This window comes from Anolis carolinensis, chromosome 5 (assembly GCF_035594765.1).
Source record: "Anolis carolinensis isolate JA03-04 chromosome 5, rAnoCar3.1.pri, whole genome shotgun sequence".
Taxonomy (NCBI): domain Eukaryota; kingdom Metazoa; phylum Chordata; class Lepidosauria; order Squamata; family Dactyloidae; genus Anolis; species Anolis carolinensis.
The window spans coordinates 10,547,049-10,574,894 of record NC_085845.1 but is presented as its reverse complement, the minus strand read 5'-3'; the positions used below and the strand labels follow the sequence as shown (position 1 = coordinate 10,574,894).

Sequence of the window (27,846 nt, the reverse complement as noted above, 5' to 3'; positions counted from 1 at the left end):
CTTCTGGAATGAGCTTACTACGTAAACACGCTTCTGGAATGAGCTTACTACGTAAACACGCTTCTGGAATGAGCTTACTACGTAAACACGCTTCTGGAATGAGCTTACTACGTAAACACGCTTCTGGAATGAGCTTACTACGTAAACACGCTTCTGGAATGAGCTTACTACGTAAACACGCTTCTGGAATGAGCTTACTACGTAAACACGCTTCTGGAATGAGCTTACTACGTAAACACGCTTCTGGAATGAGCTTACTACGTAAACACGCTTCTGGAATGAGCTTACTACGTAAACACGCTTCTGGAATGAACTTACTACGTAAACACGCTTCTGGAATGAGCTTACTACGTAAACACGCTTCTGGAATGAGCTTACTACGTAAACACGCTTCTGGAATGAGCTTACTACGTAAACACGCTTCTGGAATGAGCTTACTACGTAAACACGCTTCTGGAATGAGCTTTGTATATTCCAAGTAGACTGGAATGTACTTAGTCCTAATCTTTTTTTATACTGGTTTTAAACCACTTCATTGGATGTGTTGCAATAGCAGATTCCCAGATTAGTTTAGTCTTTACACCTTATTTTAATTTTTTTGGTTATTTAATATTTAATGTTTATTTTACTTAAGTGATATTTGTCTTTACTGTTCTAATGTAGCACAAATCCTATGTTAAAATCATACGCATTTTTGACATTAATATTGAAATCTAAAATATATACAGAAAGTCTTTACTTTGCTAGTAGAACCACTGCATTGCAAAATGATGTATGCTTCAAAGGTTTCTCACGAGCATGCTAACATGAAATCCATGTATGTTTCATATATATATATTACACACATAGAGTGAAAGTATTTTATACAAATCTGTAATAATGTGCATGAATCAAAGTCTGTGTCCACTGAATCAACAGAAAGCAAAGGTGTTAGTTTCTCAGCCACACATGAGGATAAATTTGTATTTGGCAGTATTTTCTGGAGAAGGGATGCTCGGCCTGAGTCTGTACCTTCAACGGATGATGGAGGGAGACAGTTGAATGTCTTCCTTGACATCTTATCTCCCTAGAAGGAAGGGAGTTAATCTTACCAGACCTCCCATTGTCCTGGAGAGTGACAGGGTAAAATTGTACTTGCTTTTAGCTCTGTATTCCTAAATCATACTAACAGTTGGATCAGAATGCTCTGTTTGGAAGGTAAGGGAAACTCTACCAGCTCCTTGTGCTATCTTTTTTTGCATTTCATCCTCTCTTCTCACCCCTCCCACCCCACCATCTCAAGGTAAGCACTGAGCAGAAACCTTTGCTAAGCATTTGTTATTTTATTTATCTTGTTCAAGTGAAACTAAACAGAATCCCTGGAAGACTAGAGCTTGAATTTTAACTGCTAAGGCACAGGATTTATGTTCAGGTGCCAAGAAAAAAAACACTCAGAAGGATAGTCCTGGTGGATGATTTACGAGGTCTCCTTCTCTGGAATCTACCAATGCAATTTGTATGGATGGGCAAGAATTATAGCAGTGTCCAGCCTTGGATTTAATTGGCCGGTGCTAAACACATTACCTTAATGAACAATCAGTGGGAGATAGAAAGTAGAGTGTGGAGGGATACTGAACACAGAAAGAAAATGACAAAAACTGGGAAAGGGCAGCACTGGGTCTATTATTTAATATGTTTAATAAACATATTAAAATTCAGTTGGCCCTCTGTATCCACAGATCTGTATCCACTCACCCAAAGTTTGGAGGTGTGTCCCTCCCTTGCAAAAAAATACAGAAAAGCAAATTTTGCCACTTTATATAATGGAAACTTTAGGGCTGGGCTTTAGCACAGCAGGTTAAACCACCAGCTGCAATAAATCTTGTCAGTCGAGAAGTTGACAGTTCAAAGCCCAGGTCGGGCTCCTGACTTTTAGCCCAGCTTCTGTCTACCTAGTGGTTTGAAAGCAAAATGTGAGTAGATAAATAGGGACTGCTTAAAAATGGGGAGGTATTAAGGTATCCATAAATAAATGCCTCCGATTCAATAAAAAAGCAGGAAGCTATGAACAAAGCTTTCAGCAGGGAGATGGAGCGACAGCTCCCCCCCCCCCCCCCCCCCCCCGTGGCTGGAACTGAGCACAAGCCTCCAAGAAGCCGAAGATGCGAAAAGCCTATATACCTCTATGTTCAATTGTCTGTCTTTAAAAAAGTAAAGGTAATAGTTTCCCCTGACATTAAGTCCAGTCATGTCTGACTATGAGGGTTGGTGCTCATTTCCATTTCTAGGCCGAAGAGCCGGCGTTGTCCGTAGACACCTCCAAGGTCATGTGGCCAGCATGACTGCATGGAGCACCGTTACCTTCCCGCCGGAGCGGTACCTATTGATCTACTCACATTGGCATGTTTCGAACTGCTAGGTTGGCAGGAGCTGGAGCAACAGCGGGCGCTCACTCCACTCCTGGGATTTGAACCTTTTGTTCTGCATGTTCAGCAGCTCAGTGCTTTAACACACTTCGTCACCTGGGCTCCTGTCTTATCTGTGTATAAAACTGGCATTGAATGTTTGCCGCATATGTATGTCCTGTGATCTGCCCTGAGTCCCCTTCGGGGTGAGAAGGGCAGAATATAAATATCGTAAATAATAATAAATACATTTTACTACTATGCTGCCTCTAATAGGATTTGAGCATCCAAAGATTTTGATATGAACAAGTGTCCTTGCACCAAACACCAGTGGATACCAAGGGCCCACTGTTATAAAGAAATGCAGACCATATCAATTAAACAAATTTGCATGGATCTTCTTTGTTTGATTTATTCTGCCACTAAACCAGGAAATTCCAATGAAATATAATGGTCAATATCAGGTTTTAGTTCTTTCCTCAATAAATATATCTCTGTTTGTAAATCAAAATAGCAGCCAACACATCTTCCAGCACAGGAGTCCATTGGTTAATTAAAGATAAAGGTAATGTTTTCCCCCTGACATTAAGTCCAGTCGTGTCTGACTCTGTGGGTTGGTGCTCATTTCCATTTCTAAGCCGAAGAGTCGGAGTTGTCCGTAGACACCTCCAAGGTCATGTGGCCGGCATGACTGCATGGAGCACTGTTAAGTTAATTACTTACTGCATATTTGTCTCCAGTCTTGAGAAATCTAGTAGATTTTTTTCCAGAAGAAGGCACAAGAAAAGAAAAAAAAACTTGGGGGAGGGGAAACGATCCCTCATCCAATGGGTATATTTAATTTCATCAAATTGAATTTTTATCTGCCTAATTCGGCAATATCTGCTCTGTATATGTTTGTGAATATGATTATTTTAATGGTACATTGTTTTGTTGTAAAATAATATTGTTGTCTCTTCAATTCAGTTACAAATTACAACCCTTCTGGGGGATTAGGCAAGAGCATTCTATATTAAGATTTCACCACACAGAGGAAGAAAGGAAGAAAGAAGATTTAGAAATCTAGGTCAGGAAGTGGGTACTAGATAGCGTTTCCATTTCTTCAATTTTTCCTTTGTCCATATTTCACACACATGCTTTCTCTTCCCAAGAGATGCCTTGGGTTTATCAGGAATGTGGCCATAACTATACACTGTAGAGGGGAAATAGGGAGATAAAGCGAAACCTCTTTATTAAATTGCTAGAGAAACAGTATCAGACAAAAGGCAAGGATTGAGAAGCTCAATGACAATTCATGGGCTGGATCACCTGTGTTCAAATGATAATTATAATTAAAACCAACAAATGTTTCTTTCCCTTTAACCTTTTCTTTTAACATTTTCCTTGAATATTTTTTTCCTCATGACAGCTTCAGATAGAAGAAAAACTTGTGTGAACACCTGGAAAATGCATTAGCAAAAGAGTATTGTGGAAGTTCTCCACATTTGAGGTGAGTGTGTTTGGCATTTGCCTACCTAGGATGCTGACCTGTTTATGATGGAGGGAACAACTGTTCTAGAAAGGCACAATTGCTCAGGGTGACTATGCTTAGAGAAAAGGTCATTTTTGTTTACTTATGTAAGTCCTTGGTCAGTGTTCACATGGTAAATAAAGAAATGCAAATAATACTGCCCTATGCCCTGCCAATTTAATCTTGAGCATGGGAACACCACTTGCAGCCAGACAGGAAGAAGGTGAGGCTGCTTTCAATGCCCTGTGCATCTTGGTAGCATCAGGTTAAAGCACATCTGAATAACATCAGGCTGTAGCATAAACTACATTAAACTTCCCTGCACCAGATCTCTTTTACAACAGCTGCATTTCCATATCCTCCAACTGTCCTGGTGTGGTAGGGACATTCCAAATGACTCCCCCTTTTCAGCTGTTTCTTAAATACCCCAGGTTTTTCTTTTCCTCCCACTTTTTTCTATCTATCCTGAGCTTAATTCAATTGCCACAAACTCTGTTCATCATGCAATAGTAATTTCTACTTCATAACTTAGCAGGATTGAGTCTTGCCCTTTCAATTAGGCTCAGAAAAAACCAAACAAACTACTGGAGCTTATCCTAGCTTGCACAAGTCATCCTCATTCAAAACCTATGCCATCTTGCACCTTTTGCTTGGTGACCTTTTGGAGGATAAGTCCAGAAGATGGAGATGTGATGGAGATGGAGATGGAGATGGAGATGGAGATGGAGATGGGGATGGGGATGGGGATGGGGATGGGGATGGGGATGGGGATGGGGATGGGGATGGGGATGGGGATGGGGATGAGGATGAGGATGAGGATGGGGATGGGGATGGGGATGGGGATGGGGATGGGGATGGGGATGGGGATGGGGATGGGGATGGGGATGGGGATGGGGATGAGGATGAGGATGAGGATGAGGATGAGGATGAGGATGAGGATGGGGATGGGGATGGGGATGGGGATGGGGATGGGGATGGGGATGGATGGGGATGGGGATGGGGATGGGGATGGGGATGGGGATGGGGATGGGGATGGGGATGGGGATGGGGATGGGGATGAGGATGAGGATGAGGATGAGGATGAGGATGAAGATGAAGATGAGGATGAGGATGAGGAGGAGGATGAGGATGAGGATGAGGATGAGGATGAGGATGAGGATGAGGATGAGGATGAGGATGAGGATGTGGATGGAGATGGAGATGGAGATGGGGATGGGGATGGGGATGGGGATGGGGATGGGGATGGGGATGGGGATGGAGATGGAGATGGAGATGGAGATGGGGATGGGGATGGGGATGGGGATGGGGATGGGAAGGGGAAGGGGAAGGGGAAGGGGAAGGGGAAGGGGAAGGGGAAGGGGAAGATTTCTTACTCATTTCTTCCTGTAGCTCAAGGTTAGAAGCAATACCAAATAACATAACACAAAATAATTATCAAAACACTATACAATACCAATACATATTTTTAGGGGTGTGCAAATCTTCATTTTTAAAATTTTAAGTGGCATGTAATTTGTAAGTTTTGTTTATACAAACAGATATTAAGAAACACATGGGGGCATGCAAAAACTTAAGGATCAAAACTAATCCAATACTTTTATTTGAATTCTGTAATGCTTGGAAGACAGTTTTCATTTTCAGCACAAGCAAGGCAAAGCCAAAAAGGCTGCCATTCTTCTTTAAATTAAGAAGAATGTGGCTGCATCATACCATGAGAGAAGGAAAGCAGAAGGTTAGGACATGCTGAGTGAGCTGGGAAAGAGACTGGGAGAGCACAGAATTCTGGAAAATGTAGTTTGGGAAGGTGTGGAGCCCTATGGCAAAGAGTTCAAAAGACCCTTCCCAAAATACATTTCCAGAAATTCTGCTCAGCATCAGAAAGTCCCAATGAGGATAGAGGAGAACTATTTTCCCTTCATACGTAGCAACAGCTGGCAAGCCAGCCAGTCTGCAAAGAGGAATAAATGATGCTTCAATACTAATAAGAAAATCTGTGCTGGATTGGGAAGAAATCCTTAAACTGAAGTTCTATTTGTTAAAGACATTCAATGAGATAGCAGTTGTGTACTTTAAAAAACGTTTTTGTCAAAAAAAAAATTAAAATTCCCCAAAATCAATAGATGTATGAATATTTCTGAAACTTGGCAAGAATTATCCCCTGTTATCTTATGCCATTGTATCGAAAATTCAAGGAGACAGCTCTTGTAGTTTCTTTTAAAAAGCATGTTGTTTGTAAAAACTTTGAAAATTCCCAAAAAAATCTATGACTGAGTGAAACATTCTGAAAATTGATGGTAAATGTGTTCTATAATTTTAACAAATTTCATGCCAATAGCTCTAACAATGAGGGAGTTAGCAGCCCCTGAAAATTCCCCATTGGCACAGTTATTTAACAAAAAGTAACAAAAAAGTAGTTAGCTCATTATAATTACAATACAGACCCCATCCAATTTAATTAACATTTTAGAAATTATTTTCCCCACCCTCTAATTTTTAATAAGTATTGAAACATTTTTTGCATTGATCACACATGCCAAATATTTCAACCTTCACTTCACAGATCTCTTCAGATTGGGGTTAATTGTTACTGAAGTCACTAGGGTTGAATAGATTATAATTACAGGGAGTACTATGGGATTCCACTGGGAAAGGCAGATGCTCACTACAACCATTATTTTTGTTGCATCCAGAAGAAGAAATAAAGAAACAAAAGTGAATTGAACAGGATTCATTTTACTATTTAAGGAATAAAATCTGTAAAACAGAAAAGACATGTAGGAGAACTATCCCATCTCCATCTTATGAGAAGAATTTGAAAGGGTAGGACATGTTCAGCTTGGTGAAGAGAGGATGAAGGGATGGCATAATTGCTCTTTTTCAATGAATTTTCCTCTTCATATCCACATATTCTGCATCCATGGATTCCGTCATCTTTGGTTTAAATATATTCCAAAAAGAAAATAAAAATAAAAAATTCCAAAAAGGAAACCTTGATTTTGCCATTCTATATGAGGATCGTCATTAAAATATGCCATTATATATAATGGGACCTGAGCATCAACAGATTTTGATATATCCACAGGGGGTCCTGGAACTAAACTCTAGTGAATACCAAGGACCCACTGTACCACAAGGACACATTAAAATGATGTTAGAAACTGGGGAGGAGGGCAATTTAGTAGGCTTGATCGATCCATGAAAAATTTGATTCTAAACTCGTTTCAAAACTAGAGGGGGCAGTTTTTCGTTTTTGTTGCTAATAACGAATTTGGCCCCCAAAATTTTTCGAAATTAACGAAAATTCGTTATTTTCGAAATTAATTCGTTAATGGCGGACGCGCATGCGCGGTCGCCCCAAAACAGCCCCGGGGGGGGGACTTAGGGGGCTCTCCCGCCCTCATTTTTTGAGTGATCTTCTTCAAACTTGGTACAGTGGTAGAACACATTTAACACTGATAGCTCACCAAAATGTGGAACGTTTCCCTTATCCTCTGATCTTTGGCAAATTTTCATAGCTTTTATAATAAACCATTTTTTAATAATTGCAGAAATCTGTTCCTGGTTTGAAAGTCTTATTTCCTGTTTCATTGGGTTGTCTTTACTGTGAAAGTCATTGTTCTACTTCAGAAACTTTGTTTTTGTGGCTGAAACTTTGTTAAATTGGTGGACCAAACCATAATATGTTCCATCCATGTCGCTTGCACAAAGTTCAGGCAGTGTCATAGATTTTGCCATGTTTCTATGACAGAACCAATTAGGAAATGACATTTATCACCCAGGAACAGAAATCGTAGTACACCATCAAATCATTCCTGACAGATGGCTATCAGCCTCTGAATAAGGAAATTAGTTCCTGGTTTGAAAGTGCTATTTCCTGTTCCATTGGCTTTTCTGGGCTGAGAGTGTGTGACTTGCCCAAGTGGGTGGCAGAGTGGGGAATCATGACACAATTGGAGTCCAAAATTCAAACCTCTTCCTCCCTCCTTCTCTCTAAACTTCTCATACCTTCCAAGAATTCACATACTGTATGAAAGTTTGGTCAAGATGGTCAGAGGAGGGCAACTAAAATGATCTAGGGTCTGGAGAACAAGCCCTATGAGGAGTGGCTTGAAGAACTGGGCATGTTTAGCCTGCAGAAAAGAAGGCTGAGAGGAGACATGATGTATAATATGTGAGGGGAAGTCATAGAGAGGAGGGAGCAAGCTTGTTTTCTGCTGCCCTGCAGACTAGGACACTGAACAATGGCTTTAAACTACAGGAAAGGAGATTTCACCTGAACATTAGGAAGAACTTCCTCACTGTGAGCTGTTCACCTGTGGAACTCTCTGCCCCGGACTGTGGTGGAGGCTCCTTCTTTGGAGGCTTTTAAGCAGAGGCTGGATGGCCATCTGTTGGGGGTGCTTTGAATGCGATTTCCTGCTTCTTGGCAGAATAGGGTTGGACTGGATGGCCCAAGAGGTCTCTTCCAACTCTACTGTTCAATGACTCTCTGATTCTAAGCGAGGACAAAAGGGGGTGGAGAATGTTAAGAGGAGAGAGGGCCTGGAACACCTGGGAATTGTAGTTTTAAAGCGGGCATAATACTATTGGAGAAACGTTTGCTTCAGCCCAATGCTTTTATAAATGGTCAATATTCAGAGGCTTCCTTCTCCTGCATTTTGAAAGCTATTATGATGAAATTTGCCAGAATGGAAGCAAAAATTAAGTACTCTTTGCCTATCAAGTTTCATAATGTTTGACCCATCCACTGATTTTTGGGGATTTCTGAAGCAACATTTTTTTAAAATGTTAGCAGATCGATAACCACGCCTCCCTGTCCTTCTTCCTTCCACTTTGATTGGCTTGCTAAGGCTTCTGGGAAATGGAGTTTTTCTCTCGTTATGGCGAATTGCTTCATTAATGGTCAATATTCAGAGGCTTCGTTCTCCTGCATTTTGAAAGCTATTATGATGAAATTTGCCAGAATGGAAGCAAAAATTAAGTACTCTTTGCCTATCAAGTTTCATAATGTTTGACCCATCCACTGATTTTTGGGGATTTCTGAAGCAACATTTTTTTAAAATGTTAGCAGATCGATAGCCACGCCTCCCTGTCCTTCTTCCTTCCACTTTGATTGGCTTGCTAAGGCTTCTGGGAAATGGAGTTTTTTCTCTCGTTATGGCGAATTGCTTCATTAATGGTCAATATTCAGAGGCTTCGTTCTCCTGCATTTTGAAAGCTATTATGATGAAATTTGCCAGAATGGAAGCAAAAATTAAGTACTCTTTGCCTATCAAGTTTCATAATGTTTGACCCATCCACTGATTTTTGGGGATTTCTGAAGCAACATTTTTTTAAAATGTTAGCAGATCGATAGCCACGCCTCCCTGTCCTTCTTCCTTCCACTTTGATTGGCTTGCTAAGGCTTCTGGGAAATGGAGTTTTTTCTCTCGTTATGGCGAATTGCTTCATTAATGGTCAATATTCAGAGGCTTCGTTCTCCTGCATTTTGAAAGCTATTATGATGAAATTTGCCAGAATGGAAGCAAAAATTAAGTACTCTTTGCCTATCAAGTTTCATAATGTTTGACCCATCCACTGATTTTTGGGGATTTTTGAAGCAACATTTTTTAAAAAATGCTAGCAGATCGATGTCCCATGCCTCTCCCTCCCTCCCTCTTCCGCTCTGATTGACTGAGAGGCATGCCAACATGGCTTCTCCTCTACAGCTTCATCCGAAGACATCAGAAACAAACGAAAAAAGGTACTTTTATTATTCAAATTCGTAATATTTGTAAGGGCAGTGAGCAAATGGTTCAATATTAATTCAAAATTGCTTACGAAACGAATTTTTAACGAATTTAACGAAATAACGAAAAATTTGCTCAAGCCTACAATTTAGTCTTCTATTGCCTCAGATATAGTATTAAATCTAATAGTTTCAAATTATAGGAGAGTCAATTTTGACTGAACATTAAAAGGAATTTGTTGACAGTGAGAACAATTCAGTGATGGAACCAACTGCCTAAAGAGGTGGTGGGGTTTCTTTCTCTTGGTGCTTTCAAAAAGAGTCTGGACAGCTACTTGCTTGGGGCGCTTTAGCAGCAGATCCTTCATTGCTCAGAGTGTTGGGCATGATAGCCCATCAAACCCCTTCCAACCTTACCCCCTCCTGACATGGAAGTCACTGGACACCCACATTGTCTTCCTATCCTATCCCCACTTTCCAGTGCTTGATATAAAGTGCTCTCTCCTGTGTGCACTTCTTGGTAATGCAATTTTTCATTGCACTTTGAAAAATACAGGGCTTACTTTTCTCCTATATTTTAATAAACTGTATGCTATTGTTTCTAATATGAATGGAGGAATTGTAAACAATATGTGAACAAGGAATTGTAAAGAATCCCTACATGTCTGAGTAACTGAATGGTATAGCATACATTGAAGAGAAACTCATTCCCAGCGCCTCCTTCAGATTCAATTTTCCTTTGGTAGGGTAGCTTTTGATCTGATTAGAAAGACATTAAAAGAATAGAAGAGAAATAATACCATCTGTAATAATACCTTAATCCCCTTGTGCTTTTATTTTTTAATGGAATGATATGCTACTTTTAACTTCATGTTGACACTCTCTGTCTTAGTAACTAAGATGATAAAGGAATCACCAACTTCATTTTCAGGGTAGCTGAAGGTAGCTAAGTGAATCTGACATTCATCCACTTTCTCCATTTCTTTACTTGTGCATACAGGGCAAGCATCCCAGGCCAAACTCCAAAAAATATACAGGTACAGAAGACGTTTTTGGGATGACAATGGCCATAACTTGGTTTATTGATAACAGCAAAAACAGGATCGGCAGCCAATTCTTGGGTCTTAGATCACAGAATCAGGAAGCCCAGGTGCTTGTCTGTTAGATATTCCTCTTCTTCAGAAGAGGAAGGGGAGCAGGAAAGTGGTCATGAATCTGAGGATGAGTTGGAGTCTGAGGAGGTGACTTTGCTAGTACCCTCATTCCAAGAGAGGCGAAAGAAAACAGAGCGGAGACGTAGTTTAGCTAGATTAGCTTCCAGAAATGCAGCTGAGTAATTAGGAACTGCCCTAGCAGCTGTGTGGGGACCCAGGGCTATAAACGCAGAAGCAGGTGTAGCCAGCTCTTGCTGGTAACAAACTGACTCTAATGCCTTCACTTTCTGTGTGCCTGCTCCAAGTTTGCATCTGGATTTATGCCTGTTTGTTTGTCTGAAGTAAGATTTCCTGGCTTTCTTTTGCATTATTTCACTGAGTGTACTGTACTTTATGTTTTGCTGAAGTAAAACACTTTTCATTTACTTACCACAGTGTCTTAAGGCTGTTCTTGAAAGACAAAACAGGACATTGTCCAACCATACCAAAGGAGGAGCCTGGACAGATCCATATGGTTCAGCCTGCTGGACCAGGCAACAGTTGAGAAGGAGCACCGTTCAAATTCCCATCCAACGCTATTCTGGGCTGCTGCACCAACACACACCTCACTGTCCACTTGGATGCCCTCAATGCCTGAGGAAGAACAAGTCAGTACCTGATCCAGGTCCCATGGCAACCACCTTCAGGTTGTGACAAAGGTTGAACGAACAGCAACAAAAAACATAGCAAACTGGGGTAAGAGGGTGGGGAGAGCTCCAAGGCAACCAAACCCCCCCCCCCCAAAAAAAACCCCGAAGCTGGCAGGGCAGATGTACTTAAATTTCTACTGAGTATATGGACCTGAGTGAAGTTCACCTAACCCAGCCAATCAGAGCAAGCTGATGATTGGCTGGATTCCCCCCCTTCCCCCCCCCCCACACACACAAGTGCACTAAAACCACCAGAGGAAGCTCAGCCAAAAAGGTGGGTGGAGAGGAGCATCCATCTCCACAACTACTCTGCTCAGTAAGTTAGGCAGGGGATTTAATCCAATCTCCTGGTTCTCAGGCTCATATTCTGATATCCTTTAGTGATCTATGTTCTTTTCTGAAAAAGAAGAGACTTTCATTTATCTGATCCCACATCTGCTAATGAGAAACTTCATGAGAAAGCACAGAATCTTACCCTTTCCCATAAACTCAGGCAAAAACAAGTTGTTGTAGCTTCTACAAACTTGTGTGATCGTTCTCATTGGCAACTTTTGTTATCGTAACCATATCGTGATGTTACTTGGCCACACATATCCCAGATAACATTGTGCATATGAAATATTTAAAACTTCAGTCAAAAGAGTAGTAGCTGTTGTCATGTGCCTTCTAATAATTTCTGACCTATTGTGGCCCTAAGGCAAATTTATTACAGGTTTGAGCAAGATTTGTTCAAAAAGCCATTGCCTTACCATGAGGCCAAGAGAGTGTCCCTTGCTCAAGGTTACCCAGTGGGTTTCATGACTGACCTGGGATATGAAATCTCACTCTCAGAATTGTCATCCAATGCTTGAATCACTAAACAATGCTACCTCCAAAAACTTAGTTTTCCTAAATATCAGTATTATCATATGCTCTAAAGCTGGAATTTGTACTTTCTTCCCATTTTTTTCAACTGCCAAATTAAACTCTCTCTTTCTTTCACAAATGAATTTCTCCTCAATCCCCTCTTTCTTTCTCCTTCTATTTATGTTTTGATTGAACTTTCTAACTACAGAATAGGAAGAAATTTCTCTCTGGTCTCATTTGCTGGGACATTAGAGAAGGATATGTTTTGATCCATGTGTTGTTTTTTTGTTTTTAAAAAATCCCTTGCTAAATGCTTTTATTCTGGGTTTTTCTAATATCCCTAAGCCAAAGCAAATGAATGAAATGATTAGTTATGAAAATTAATGCATCCGTCTGTGAGCGCTAATCTCAAAACTACAGGGACAGGGTAGAAATGTGTGTAATCGAGGGATTTCTGGGAACATATGTGGCTCTTTTTCCTCCTGTTTGACGCAAACCAAAGCACATATTTCTCCAAAGAGAGGAAGGCTGGCTGTATGCAAATTGCACAATTGTTGGGAGATATACTATTACTATGTGCCACTGCCTTCAAGTCAACTTTGTCTTATGACAACCCTGACCTGGGGTTCTCCTATTACTATTATTATCATTATTATTATAGAATCATAGAGTTGGAAGAGACCTCACGGGCCATCCAGTCCAACCCCTGCCAAGAAGCAGGAAAATCGCATTATTATTACAAAGGCTAGATGGCCATCTGTTGGGGGTGCGTTCGCTGTGCTTTTCCTGCATGGCAGCAGGGGGTTGGACTGGATGGACCCTGGGGTCTTCTGCTGAAATACTGTTAAGTATATATTGGTTAAAATTGTTCTTCATTTTAAATATTGTATTCTTCTTTCTTTCCTTTTTTTGCTCACTACAAACGAGATATGTGCGCAGGAATCTGTCCTTTTCAATGAACAAACTGAAAAAAAAATGAACAAATTCATATGCACACTGTGCACATATCTCATTTGTAGTGCAAAAAAATGAATGAATGAATGAATGAACAATACAATATTTAAAATGAAAAACATTTTTTTAACAAACATAAACTTCAGCAGAAGACTCCAGGGACCATCCAGCCTAACCCCCTTCTGCCAGGCAGAAAAAGCTCAATCAAAGAACTCCCAACAGATGATCACACAATCTTTGTAATAAGAATAATAATTGTAATAGGAGCAATCCCAGGGGCCACCCAGTTAAATTCCTTCCACCATTCAGGAAAATCACAATCAAAGCACCCCTGAGTGGTAGAAGGGAATTGGGGTTTTGGAAGCAAGGAAAGTGAGGAAAAAAGGATCTGAGCTCCCTGAAATGAGAAAGGGGCTTTGGGGGGGGGGGAGGGAGAGAGGGGGAGGAGCAGGAAAGAGAAGGGAAAGCTTAGAGGGGGAGGGGGGCCACGCGGTGGCACAGGCTGGTTAGCAGCCAGCTGCAATAAATCACTCTGACCAAGAGGTCATGAGTTTGAGGTCAGCTCGTGTCAGGGTGAGCACCCAATAATTAAAATAAAATATAGCCCCTGCTTGTTGTTGACCTAAGCAACCCGAAAGATAGTTGCATCTATCAAGTAGGTACCACTTATATGTGGGGAGGCTAATTTACGACACCATAAAAATCATCCAGCCACCGTTGGAATGAGGAAGTGCCATCGCAGTGGATGATGAAGCAGCTCCTCCTCCTGTGGCCAGAATCAAGCATACCCTCAGGAAGCTGGAAGCTGGAGAAGGTTTAAATTGCCTCTGTGTCTGTCTGTGTTCTATGTTATATGGCATTGAATGTTTGCCTTATATGTTCAATGTGATCTGCCCTGAGTCCCCTTTGGGGTGAGAAGGGCGGGATATGAATATTGTAAATAAATAAATAAATAAAGCCACGGAGCCCCTCAGTATGCTTTGCTGAGTGCCAAGGGCTCCACGGAGCACACTTGGAGAACCGCTGGTATAGACATAGCATGTGTTCTAGAACTGACTCGTCTTTTAAAAAAAAAAATCAAATAGCAGTTTGACGGTATCTCAGAGAAAAGATAGTAGTAGCCATTTAAACAGGTGAAGATATTGAGACCTTTCATGCTGTTTCCTTACCTTGTTTCTGGTAATCCTGAAGGAATTCAACTAGATAACTCAGGGATTCGTTTTATATTTTCTCCTCTTCAGTTTGGATACATGGGTGATTACTTTCTAATAAATGTACGCTTGACATCCACATGGTTCTCCTGTATTTATCATGGGAGGATACAAATCTATGTACTTAATCACACTTGGAGATTAGACTATGTGCTTCATATTGCTACTTCTTATAGCAGTTAAAATAGTGCCATTTGTTCATGACTTGGATGTATTGACTGCACCACTGTTCTTCTAGAACTGCGGTGCCTTCCCCCTGAAACTGCACATTTCATGTCTGGCTGCACATTTTAAAAGCTCTGAACCTTACTGGTCCAACTGGGACTTGTGAGGGCAATTGCTTCTCCACTTCCTCTAAATCCAAAGCTCATCTGGGAAGCAGGATGCTCTGGAAGAGCAATGGCTTGGCTCTAATGAGGATTTCCAAGCTGCTAGGAAAATACCTTTTGATGTTGCTGACCTCAGAATGCGGTTCAAGTCCCCATTTCTTTCTTTTCCTGTGGAATTTATTTCATTTCAGGGAGTTGGTTTTAGGCCTTCAGACTGTCCTGATGTTTTTTCTGTAATGCAAAACCTTTCTGCAAATCTCACATAGTTTATTATATGAATGTGATTGGATACATCTCTATATAAAAAAGGGTAATGAAATTTCAGCCTAGGACAAAACAACAAAACTACAAATCCCAGAAACACTAAACTTGGCAGCACAATCCCTCATCCATGCCTCTACGTTCATACAACAAAAAGAAAAGAAAAATAAAGTCCTAATTAGAGGGAGATGAATAATTGTTTTTTATCCAATTGCTGCCAGTTAGAAGGCTAATCTCCACCCACTTGGTCTCCTAGCAACCCACTCAGCCCAGGGGACAGGCAGAGTTAGGCCTCACTTAGGCCTCTTCCACACTGCCTATAAAGTACAGATTATCTGATTTTAACTGGATTATATGGCAGTGTAGACTCAAAGCCCTTCCACACAGCTATATAACCCATTTATAATGGACTTAATGTCAGGGGAAAACCTTTACCCTTTACCTTAACTACCACCAATTCCTCAATACTTTATTTCCCATACCACCATACTTTGCCACAGCAACGCGTGGCCGGGCACAGCTAGTTTTGAAATAAAATGAAAGAGATGGTTAAGTTACAGCCCTAGTGAGGTCAAAAGCTCCATGATCAGCAATCCCAAATGGAAAATATGTTATTCTTAGTGGCAGGGAAGAAGAATGAAAAGGTAGAGAAAGTGGTGACAGGAAGAAAAGACTGTAAGCTTCAAGTCACTCTTTCCTTCAAGATGAAGTGTGGGTCCCACAGAGACAAGTTGCCCTGGAAGGATGGATTGGAAAGGTGATAGACTGAACTGACTGCAGCCCTTTGGACCAACTAAGATTTCTGAGTACTTTCTAAAGGCAACCCCACATAAAGTACATTACAGTAATCTAAACGGAATGCAACCAATGCATGTTGTTGGGTTATCTAAGCAATCATGCATGCATTTTCAATATGGGATGGTTTAGGTATTTAGCTTGTTTTGTTGCTTAGTAACCTGAAGCCAAAGCTGCATTCAGAGTTGATGGCACCATTTTGGGATTTTGCATGTGATGTGGGAAATGGGAGTATACTTCCTGGAGACTTACAGGAAGTGACATATGCCTTTAGAATTTGGGGCATAAAAGGAGAGACTTTTTTTGTTCTTTCTCTTTGGCTCTCTTCGCTCTCTTTGGCCCCTTTTTGGCTCTTCATGCTCTTCCTGTTTCTTGATCCTGCCATGCCATGCTGATGTTACTCTTTGTTAAGAGAGATGTAGTATCCTGAACTGTATTCTTTTTGGAACTAAGATGTTTTTACCTGTATGACCATCATCATACAAGATTGTGAGTATGTCAGAGTAATTTGCAGTGCAGCAGTAGTTTGATGGAATCAGTGGAACGCAGAATGAAGAGACACCCAGAGACTTTGGTAAAACTATATATAAGTTTTACAGTAAGCAGTAATGGTAAAGACAAACAGACTTTAACAGACATTAAGAGAGTAAACATATTTTTACTATTTTAATTTTGATGTCTCTGATGCTTATTTTATGTGCATGACTCTTTAAAGGGAAAGGGAGGCTGGCTATTTTGCTTTTTCTCACATCTGCTCACATAAACCCCTAGTCTTCTGCGTTTTTGCTACTCTGCACCAATATCTAACCATATTGGTATTATAATCCTAACAGGTTATGAATATATTCCTAATACATGTGTTATTGCTGCCAGATTCAACTTCTCCAGGAACTGGTACAGTTGATGCTGTACTTTCACGACTGCCCGCATAGCGTCTGCAGCCAACAGGCCATCAGAGTTGTTCCGAGTTGTTGGGGAGCTCCTGCGGCCTCCCGAGACCCAGGGGCTTCCTGATGACTTCGCAACTCGGTGCAGCGATTTCGCACACCATTTTGCAGGCAAAGTTGCTCAGATACGCCGTGAGTTGGACTCCAGCTTAACTGTAGTTCCAGCGGAGGTAACCGAGGTACCTGTCTGTCCGATCTTGTGGGATTCTTTCCAGCTTGTTCTTCCTGATGACGTGGAGGGGATTCTTGGGTCTGTGAGGGCGACCACTTGTGCTCTGGGTCCTTGTCCTTCTTGGCTGGTTAAGCTGGCCAAAGATGGGTTGTTGGATTGGTTTGTGGCTATTATAAATGCCTCCTTGGGTCAGGGGTCAGTTCCATCCTACTTTAAGCAGGCGGTAGTAAAACCATTACTAAAAAAGACCTCTTTAGACCCATCTGTATGTAACAACTACAGACCAATTTCCAACCTCCCATTTTTGGGCAAGGTTCTGGAGCGGGTGGTTGCCGCGCAGCTCCAGGAGTTCCTCGATGACACTGATTTTCTGGACCGCTCGCAGTCTGGCTTCAGGCCTGGGCACAGTACTGTCAGGATCCAGGCTGCAGAGCACCAATAACCTTGCACAGAGGCCAGAAACTATCTAATATCTTTATTAAAGAAATATATAAAATCAATAAAAACAAGTGAAGAATAAAGTTCAGAAGTAGACCTTTAAGATAAGGTCAAATATAGTCCAGAAATTTATTGTCCAATATAAGATATTAGAGTTCAAAGTTTTAATCCACTTGACCGAAACACACACTTTGCCAAGCAATAGTGTGGGGAAATAACAGAGTCTTTAAAGTCCAATGAAGCTTGACAACAGGGCTGGAATTAAACTTAATTCTTGACTTGATCCAAGGCTTGAAACGAGGCAAACATGAAGCATGAACAAAGTCCGTGGCAAAACATGAGACAAGGCTAGACTTGAAACTTGATCCGGGAAGCAGGGAACGGGGATTACGAAGTCCACACACGATCTTTCTCCTCAAGCTGATCAATTGACTCCGCAAAGTTTCCCTTGCGACAAACACCTATATTGGGTCTCGTTTTCCCGCCAACAGAACTCTTTCCCTAGAGAACGAGAAACGAAACCCAACTCTGTCCAGATGCATGACTCCTTAGAATTTCCCAAGGGAAGCAGACCTAATCAGCCATTTGTTTGGCAGCGATTCTCAGGCTCCTGCGATTAGCCTCCCTCGCTCCTCTATCTCTATTATAATTGTCCCTCCGGGAAAACGGGGGGGAGTTCTGCCCAAGGCCTGTTTGGCTGAATTCTTGAGGGCAAACGTCAACATCCTGCAGGTGAGGAGACTCCGGCTCTGGCTGAACCGGCGAAAATCCCATGTTTTCTTCTTCATCTGCCACAATAGTACTAGGAACAGGACTACAAGGCCCATGAGTCATCACAAGTACTGAGACGGCTTTGGTCGCCTTGGTGGATGACCTCCGCAGGGAGCTGGACAGGGGGAGTGTGACCCTGCTGGTTCTCTTGGACATCTCAGCGGCTTTCGATACCATCGTCCATGGTATCCTTCTGGGGAGGCTCTCTGGGATGGGGCTCGGTGGCACGATTTTGCTGTGGCTCCGGTCCTTCCTGGAGGGTCGTTCCCAGATGGTGAAGCTGGGGGACACCTGCTCGGACCCCTGGCCATTGACCTGTGGGGTCCTGCAAGGGTCTATTCTATCCCCCATGCTATTCAACATCTACATGAAACCGCTGGGAGAGGTCATCCGGAGTTTTGGAGGGCGTTACCATCTCTACGCAGATGACACGCAAATCCACTACTCATTCCCATCTGACTCCAAGGAAGCCCCTCGGATGCTGAACCAGTGCCTGGCCGCTGTGGCGGACTGGATGAGGAGGAACAAGCTGAGGATCAATCCTGACAAGACAGAGGCCCTCCTGGTCAGTCGCGTGTCGGATCGGGGTATTGGGTGGCAACCTGTGCTTGATGGGGTCGCACTCCCCCTGAAATCACAGGTCCGCAGTTTGGGGGTCCTCCTGGACTCAGCGCTGACGCTTGAGGCGCAGGTGTCGGCGGTGGCCAGGAGGGCCTTCCCACAACTCAAGCTTGTGCGCCAACTGCGACCATACCTCGTGAAGTCTGACTTGACCATGGTGGTGCATGCCTTAGTTACCTCTAGACTGGACTACTGTAATGCGCTCTATGTGGGGCTTCCCTTGAAGACGGCCCGGAAACTAAAATTGGTCCAGCGCTCGGCTGCCAGGTTAATTACGGGGGCGAGTTACAGGGAGAGATCTACTCCCCTGTTCAAGGAGCTCCACTGGCTGCCTTTTATTTTCCGGTCCCAATTCAAGGTGTATACCATCACATATAAAGCCCTAAATGGTTTGGGACCCACCTACCTTCGTGACCGTATCTCCTATCACAAGCCTACACGATCCCTTCGTTCATCAGGGGAAGCTCTCCTGTCCCCACTCCCGATATCCCAGACCCGCCTTGTGGGAACAAGGGAGAGGGCCTTTTCTGCTGTGGCCCTCCGATTGTGGAATTCTCTGCCCGCGGAGATTAGGCAAGCCCCCACACTAGCAGCCTTCAAGAAAGACTTGAAAACATGGCTCTTTCGCTGTGCTTTTGGAGAGTAACCATTTTATATTTCTTTTCCGTTGCTCCCCCTAATATCTATCCTCCAGAATACCCCACTCCCTTATGACCCTGTTTGCTGTGGTTTTTATTTTTATGTCTTTCTCACCCCGAGTTTTAACTTAATGTTCATGTGGTCTGCCCTTGTTTTTATTGTCTCCTTGTTTTATTTTGTAATGGATATTATTTACTGTATTGCTTATTGTATTGTGTTGTGCTGTTCTTTTATATGCTGTTTACATTGTATTGTTTTGGGCATGGCCCCATGTAAGCCGCCCCAAGTCCCCGTTGGGGAGATGGTGGCGGGGTATAAATAAAGTTTTATTATTATTATTTTAACTGCACAAAGCACTTTTGGTCATTGCTGAAACCTGGGCCTGCAGGTGTAAGGCTGAACCCCAAATTCCAAGCTTGCATTTCAGGGAGAAATGTAATCACATCTAGCAACCTGGATTTTTTTTTTGTTATTATTACAATATACGACATAGTTTTTGTTCCTGGGTTATAAATGTCATTTCCTAATTCAATCTATCATACAGACATGGGAAACATTTATTAAACTGCAAAAAATTCATTTTTGTGGGACATTCTGCAGCACATTTTGCTATAATTTTTCAATGAATATCTGATAGAGTCTCAACTAATTCAACATAGTTTTGTGGCAGCCACAAAAACAAAGTTTCTTACTTTCTATACTTTCAAAGTAAATACCACATAGTTAAACAAAAAATAACACTTTCAAACCAGGAACAGATTTTTTTCTTAATTTTTTTTTACATAGTGCTATTACCTTACTTTGTTTATACCACACTTTAATCCCCGAGGAGACACAAGGCAGCTAACAGTCACACACTTTGATCAATTTAAAACAAAGCAAATACAAATTTTTTTAAAAAAATAAACAGTGTTGTGTCTGTGGAGTTAAAAGTACAGTTAAAATACAAGCAAATACAAAAATTAAAAACAATTGAACAGCATTGTGTGTATTACTGTATATACTTGAGTAGAAGCCTAGTTTTTCAGCCCTCTTTTTAAGACTGAAAAAGCCCCCCTCAGCTTATACTCGGGTGAGGGTCCTGGTTGGCTTATATTTGGGTCAGCTTATACTCGAGAATATATGGTACATTTATAATTATTCTCTATTATTATTGGTATTGTTACATTTATTATTTTTCTCTATTATTGTTGCTACTATTACATTTATTTTCCATTATTATTATTATTATTATTATTATTACATTTATTATTTCACTTTGATCTTTTATTATTATTATTATTATTATTATTATTGCATTTATTTTTTACTCTATTGATTATTACATGTATTATTTTCCTGTATTTATTATTATTATTATTACATGTATTATTTTACTCTATTATTATTAAAAGGATACACAAGCACATCTACATTGAAGAAGATGAGAATAATGATTTGATCAGAGTTGGACAGTCTTATCTTAAATTTGAGCTTTATGTAAATATTTAAAAACATTTAACCTACTGATGCCTCAATTAATGTAATTTTATTGATATCTATTTTTATTTCTGAAATTTCCCACCCTCGGCTTATGCTGGAGTCAATGTTTTCCCAGTTTTTTTGTGGTAAAATTAGGTGCCTCGGCTAATATTCGGGTCGGCTTATACTCGAGTATGTACGGTAAGTTAAAACTACAATTAAAACACAATAAATACAATTGAAATTCATTTTAAAACACCCAATCTCCCACCCAAAATCCCACCCAGAAACTCCCCAGCTACATGCCCCTTATCTTTCTCCAAATTTATTTATTTATTTATAGTATTTATATTCCGCCGTTCTCACCCCGAAGGGGACTCAGGGCAGATCACATTATACACACATAGGGCAAACATTCAACGCCCATAAACACATCAAACAGAGACCCAGACAGACAGACGCAGAGGCAATTTAACCTTCTCCTGAGGGGGATGTTCGATTCTGGCCACAGGGGGGAGCAGCTGCTTCATCATCCACTCTGACGGCACTTCCTCATTCCAGGTCATAAATTAGTTAACCTTGCCTCCCCACTTTTTTTTTAATAATTGGTACCTTATTTCCTACTTGATAGATGCAACTATCTTTTGGGTTGCTAGGTCAGCAACGAGCAGGGGCTATTTTTTATTTTTAATTGATGGGTGCTAACCCCGCCACAGGCTGGCCTTGAACTCATGACCTCATGGTCAGAGTGATTTATTGCAGCTGCTCAACAGCCTGCGCCACAGCCCGGCCCCAATGCCTGCCTGTAGAAAAAAAGTCTTGACTTGTTTGTGGAAGGCCAGCAGTAATGGCCTGATCTCTCTTGGGAAGGAGTTCCACAGCCTGGGAGCAGCCACCTATTCCGGGGCTGTGGCGCAGACGGGAGAGCAATGAGTCACTGACCAGGAGGTCATAAGTTCGAGGCCCGCTCGGAGCTATGTTTGTTTGTCTTTGTCCTGTGTTAAAAAGGCATTGAATGTTTGCCTAATATGTGTAATGTGATCCGCCCTGAGTCCCCTTCGGGGTGAGAAGGGCGGAATATAAATGATGTAAATAAATAAATAAATAAATAATTCCCACATCTGTCTTCTGTCTTGTCTGGATTAAACTTCAGTTTGTTTATCCCCATTCACACCGTTACATCTGCCAGGCACCAGTTTTGCAGAAAAATGTCTCCCTTGGAATGAGATGGAAAAGAATAGCAGAGCAGAAGTATCATTAGCATAATGACGACAACCTCTTCCAACACTTTCATGTATATGATAAATACTATAAGTGACAAAACAGAACTACGGTATAGCACTTCACATGCCAATGGCCAAGGAATTGAGCAGGAATTCCCTGTTGATACTTTCTATGATTGCTCCTCCAAGAAAGAATAGAGAACTGTAAGATAATACTTACAAGTCCCTTCCAGTGTGGCAGTACAAAAGAATATATTATTGTATCAAACCAGTGAAACGCACAGTAGAACAAACAGGGACACACTCCTTCAATTCAGTTCCTATTATAAACTTTCATCAAGGTGACCAAAACTGTCTCCTTCCATAATCAGACCTGTAAATAGACTGAGATAGAACTAAACAATCTGTCTCATCAAGGAATCAACCCTAGCATAAGCCTCTAGAGAGCTGGGGAAGGCAAGGAGTGCTTGATATAAATTGTTGTTGTTGTTGTTGTTGTTGTTGTTGTTGTTGTTGTTGTTGTTGTTAGTAGTAGTAGTAGTAGTAGTAGTAGTATTCAGTTGCATGAAGGCCTACAATAAATATAATTCTGTCACAATGAAATAACATTATTTTCTGCTTTGATGAAGTCATTTTCCAATAAACGTTTGGTTTTCCTCTTGATATTTGCCTGCTTGCAGAAACCTGAAGACAATAATCAATATTGCAATATACCTGAATGAATTTTGCTCTGAACTTCATCAATAGCCAGTTTCCCATTAGTGCCTCTAGTTTATCTCCCCTCCAGGTATTGGCAATAGAATCTAACACAGAAGAGTGCAGTTGTGGAGTTGCTTTTTCTTAACCCTCACCCCCAATTTTCAAGTTCTCAGTTGACTCCGATAAATCCCATAAATGGAAACACATATTTAGTCCTTCTCATTATTCTCTTCCAATGCCTTGAACTTTCACCAGACTTTCTACAAGAAAATGTAAAGAGGAAAAGATCCAATAACAGAAAACATTAATCATTCCATTGAAATCATCTCACTTTCATGTGAGAGAGAAAGAGAAAGGCACAGGGAGAAAAAAGAAAAGAAAAGAGGGGAGAGAGGAAGAGAATTTCTTAATTTGCAAGGAGTAGGAAAACTCTGAAGCCATACTAATGAGAATGTCTGAGGCAGGGATTTGGAAGAAATCTTTACGGTGAAAATACTCTTCTCAGATGGGATCAGAGGAAGCCAATCTAATGCATGTCTTCCAAAATCAGGCATGCAATTTAAATCAGATTTAAATCAGACTTTTTTTGGTTGTACCTCTGATAGATTGTGATTAGGTAAAGGTAAAGGTTTCCCCTGACGTTAAGTCCAGTCATGTCTGACTCTGGGGGTTGGTGCTCATCTCCATTTCTAAGCCGAATAGCCAGCATTGTCCGTAGACATGTCCGTAGACAAAGGTCATGTGGCCGGCATGACTGCATGGAGCGCCGTTACCTCCCCGCTGGAGCGGTACCTATTGATCTACTCACATTGGCATGTTTTCGAACTGCTAGGTTGGCAGGAGCTGGAGCTAACAGCGGCCGCTCCCGCCGCTCCCGGGGTTTGAACCTGGGACCTTTCGGTCTCCAGCTCAGTGCTTTAATGCACTTCGCCACCCGGGCTCCCAGATTGTGATTAGATTTATCCTTATCACAATCTATCAGAGGTACAACCCCAAAAAGTGTTGGTTAATAACTGCTCTATTGTGATATACGAGGTGACTCTGGAGTTATGTCTGAAAATTTGACAAAGTTTTTGAAACTTCTACATCTATTTTAGCTATAGAATTCAGCACTTTGGACAGCTCCTTTAAACAACTCAAATCTGGAAATATCACCACTCCATTGATATGGACCCGCTGGCCACCACTATACTGACTCCATCCCCAACCCAAGAACCTGCAGACCTTTACGTCTCCCTTCATTCCTTTTCCAAAAACTTGTATCTTAACCACCCATATACTTAGGTAAAAGGTAAAGGTTTCCCCTGACGTTAAGTCCAGTCTTGACTGACTCTGGGGGTTGGTGCTCATCTCCATTTCTAAGCCGAAGAGCCGGCGTTGTCCATAGACATCTCCAAGGTCATGTGGTCGGCATGACTGCATGGAGCGCCGTTACCTTCCCGCCAGAGCGGTATCTATTGTTCTACTCACATTTGCATGTTTTCGAACTGCTAGGTTGGCAGGAACTGGGGCTAGTAGCGGGTGCTTATTCCACTCCCGGGATTTGAACCTGGGACCTTTTGGTCCACAAGTTCAGCAGCTCAGTGCTTTAACACACTGCGCCACCAGGGGCCCCTTACCCATGTACTTAATGGCCTCCAAAAATCCATCTCCTTGCTCTACTCATTCTGATTGTGTTAATTTGAAAGTTTTCTGCCCTCAGGTTTACACTGTAAATACTAAAAGACATAGCCAAAATGATGGCAGTGAGGGATGGGATTAAGACTATCAGATTTTGGCCGCTATTCTCTTCCTCAAAGACCTCAGTGCTGGTATGTGGATGGCAGGGAAGGCATCTCACCAACTGCTGGGTCAATCCACAATGGAGTTGTTTCTGGCTGCTCTTTTCTCCTTCACAAACCAGAGCAATGTCCATTTGAATGGAGGGTAACTTCAGTTGATTTTCAGGATGGGTCACCTTTGTTTCAGTTCTCTTTTTTAAAAAAGAAGAAGTTAATAACGATTTCTGACGGGTTTACTTTTCAATAGTTGGACAGAGAGAGTTTTAAAAATAATTAAATGTGAGAGAAAGCAGAATAGATTTCCCCCGTTCCTAATTGATGTAGAGGCATTTGCACTTATTGGTGCCCCCTGATGCTCTTATGGGACAGAACAGCCATTCAGTTAGCAAATTCTTTGTGGTGATCCTTCCCTTGCTTTTGATTTTTAATCAGTTAATGAATTGTTCTGGCAAGATAAGTCAGGATGCTCTTTTGGAGTGAATCGATACAACACTGCTGAGATTAGACCTGTATGATTCAGCTGGAACTCCAACTACCTTTGGTGGGTTCTTTTGTTCTTTTTGTTACAAGTTTTCATATCATAAAAGGCATCCCACATTGCAAAGATTTTGTAGAGCCTTTTCTGTGCACAGATGACAGGAAAAGCTGCCTTCAGATCATAAGAGAAGACACAGATTACTTTTTTCCTTGGTCTACTTAAACATTCACTTTGGACTGAATCTCACATTTAGAAATAATAATTAGCAGCTGCCAATTCCACATGCAGGAAGCTACAAAGCCATTATACCCTTACATTTCCTCACTTGCATTAGCTTCTGTGCCAAACCCATATAGTACATGTAGTATATCTTGAAAATACCTTTAATCTGGAGGATTTAAAAGTATGAAAAAGACCCTCAAGGACACCCCAGGCCTTGATTTCATGAGACATCTTAAAACAAATGCAGCATCAGTAGGTACATCCTTCAAGGAAGGAAAAAAAGAGCTCATCAGACAACAGCAGGAGAAATATATTTTTCTCCTCTGGCAATTTGTCTTCATCAGCATTAAAGCTGTGCTTCCAAAGGACTCGATGGTTGCAGACGTTCACTGATAAAATAGGTGTGCTTTATGAGGCTTATCTTGTAAGTGGACTAAGGTGATGAGGTTGAGCTCTAACCATATGAAAGGCAACCTGTGCAAAACTTGATTTAAGCCTCTCCTTTGTTTTGAAGGGATGGAACAAATATGTCAAAATACTCAAAAAATGGTGGAGAAACAGGAGTGATGGCCTGTTAGGATGGTTCACTACAAAATGAATTTGGCACACTCATTTTATTTCTTTGAAGCCCTCATAGCCCACTCTGCAGTCAAAAAGACCTTTACTGCTCGCAATAAGCAAAAATGTAACTCATGTCCACTACAGGCTAGCTATCTAAAATGATACAACAAAATAGGAGGAAAACCCAATAACAGGAGGAAAGAGGGAAATGAAAGCCGAGTAGGCTGGATGGTTATGCTTCCTACCTAATGCCCATCTGTTACACTTTTCTGCAATGGTTGCTAGTGATGAAACCTGGTAGCATGAACAGGACGACCATCTGAACAAACCTTTTGGTAATGTGTCCGTCTTTTTTAAACTTCTGTCATAATTCATGTTAATAAAACTAACTTTGTGTGTCTTATAATCATTCAGTTGCAATAGGAACAACATTTGTCATCAACAGTTTGGAACAAGATCAGAGGGCCATACTGTTGGAGTTTACAAACTTTGCAATGCCCATACTCACTGGTAGTTAAATTGCATATCACTCTCTCGGAGTTTAGGCAATTTCTTGTTTGTGTGTTGCTTCTTGCCCACACTCTTTTTGCATTGCATAGCTTTCTTGGTTCTCTGAGGTGTCATTTGTTTTCACACTTCTCTCTCTCTATCCTCCATGAAGCATCTGTGATAAGAACTCATGCTGGGTGAGATGCTCCAACTCTCCTGATACCATGCAGTACACTTTCTTTTCTTACCTTGCTCAAGAAGGTGAAACTCTGTTGATCCATACAAAATTGAGTAAAACTGCTTTTATGAAGAAAGAGACCAAGTTTAATTTCTTTATCAGATAGAACATGTGTGGGGTGGAGTAGGCTAGTGAGACTTTCAGTGTCTGCCTTGTACATCAGATATTCTGTTTGAGAGATCCACTACAATCCCTCACATTTCTCATGTGGGGTTCTCGTGGACAAAAATAACACTTACACTGTTGTGATGGAGTCTTTGAGTAATGATACTACTAGGTGCACTAGAAGAGGAAAAAAGACTACTCATGAGCAAGACTCCGATGAGGAGCAACAAAGGAAGCGGATCCGGGAAATACTTACAGAGCCTACTGATGATGACTCATTTGAGGGCTTTGAGGGGGATGATGGGGTTGAGAATCAGGAGGATGGGATGACAAGTTCAGAGGATGAGGTAATGGACTGGACTAAGGTGTGAGAGATCCAGGACATCTTTAGAGAACCCACAAGTAGCGACATGTTTGAGGGTTGGCACAGTGGGGATCTAGCTGCGTCTTGGGAAATTATGGGTTTGGATAAAAGATGGACTGGGTGGAGGGATCGGCAAGGGGCTTCAGCTGAAAGGAAGTCTGGTAGGGCATTGTCTGATTCTAGCCTTGAGGAGGAATTGAGGCAACAGGTTGCAGCTGCTAGCAGGGTGTTGGCTGATTCTAGTTCTGAGGATGATTTGTGAATAAAAGTGGGTTTGGGAAATGGATCACCTTTGCAGTCGGCAAAGTGTTGTTGGGTGTTCGTGTGTTCGTGTGAGCTGTTTGGGAAGACGTATTTTGGGAAGACTTCTGTGAACGTAAATTTAATTTGGATTATCCAGGGCTGTGGGGGTTGGAACTGTGAAGGTTTTCTCTGGACTGCTTTGTGTTGATCTTATGCATTAGTTGCCGTGCTGCATTCTACACTTTGGCTCTGTGTATGACCTGGACTGGATTTTGTATTGCAGACTTCTCCTTCTCTGACCTGGACTGGATTTCGTATTGCTGGCTACTCCTTCTCTGACGTGGACTGGATTTCGTATTGCTGACACAGATTGGACTCAACAACGTTGACATTGTGTTTGGGTGACTTCGACAGACGTCTTTGGTCCCCTGCTGGTCATCAATTCCTGCCTGGTGACATCCTGCTGGGAATTGGAGTGCCTTCTTAGTTGTTTTACAAAGTTTGTTTTTAAACCGGATTATACTCCGGTTTAA

At 41.5% G+C, this 27,846-nt stretch overlaps 1 long non-coding RNA gene across 1 annotated transcript; it reads left to right on the top strand.

Moving 5' to 3' along the window:
• The first annotated feature begins 968 nt into the window (after positions 1-968).
• Positions 969-27,846, top strand: LOC134299505 (uncharacterized). Its single transcript, XR_010006722.1, has 3 exons — positions 969-1,197; positions 3,793-3,873; positions 27,597-27,846. It is a non-coding gene; the product is annotated as an uncharacterized LOC134299505 (long non-coding RNA).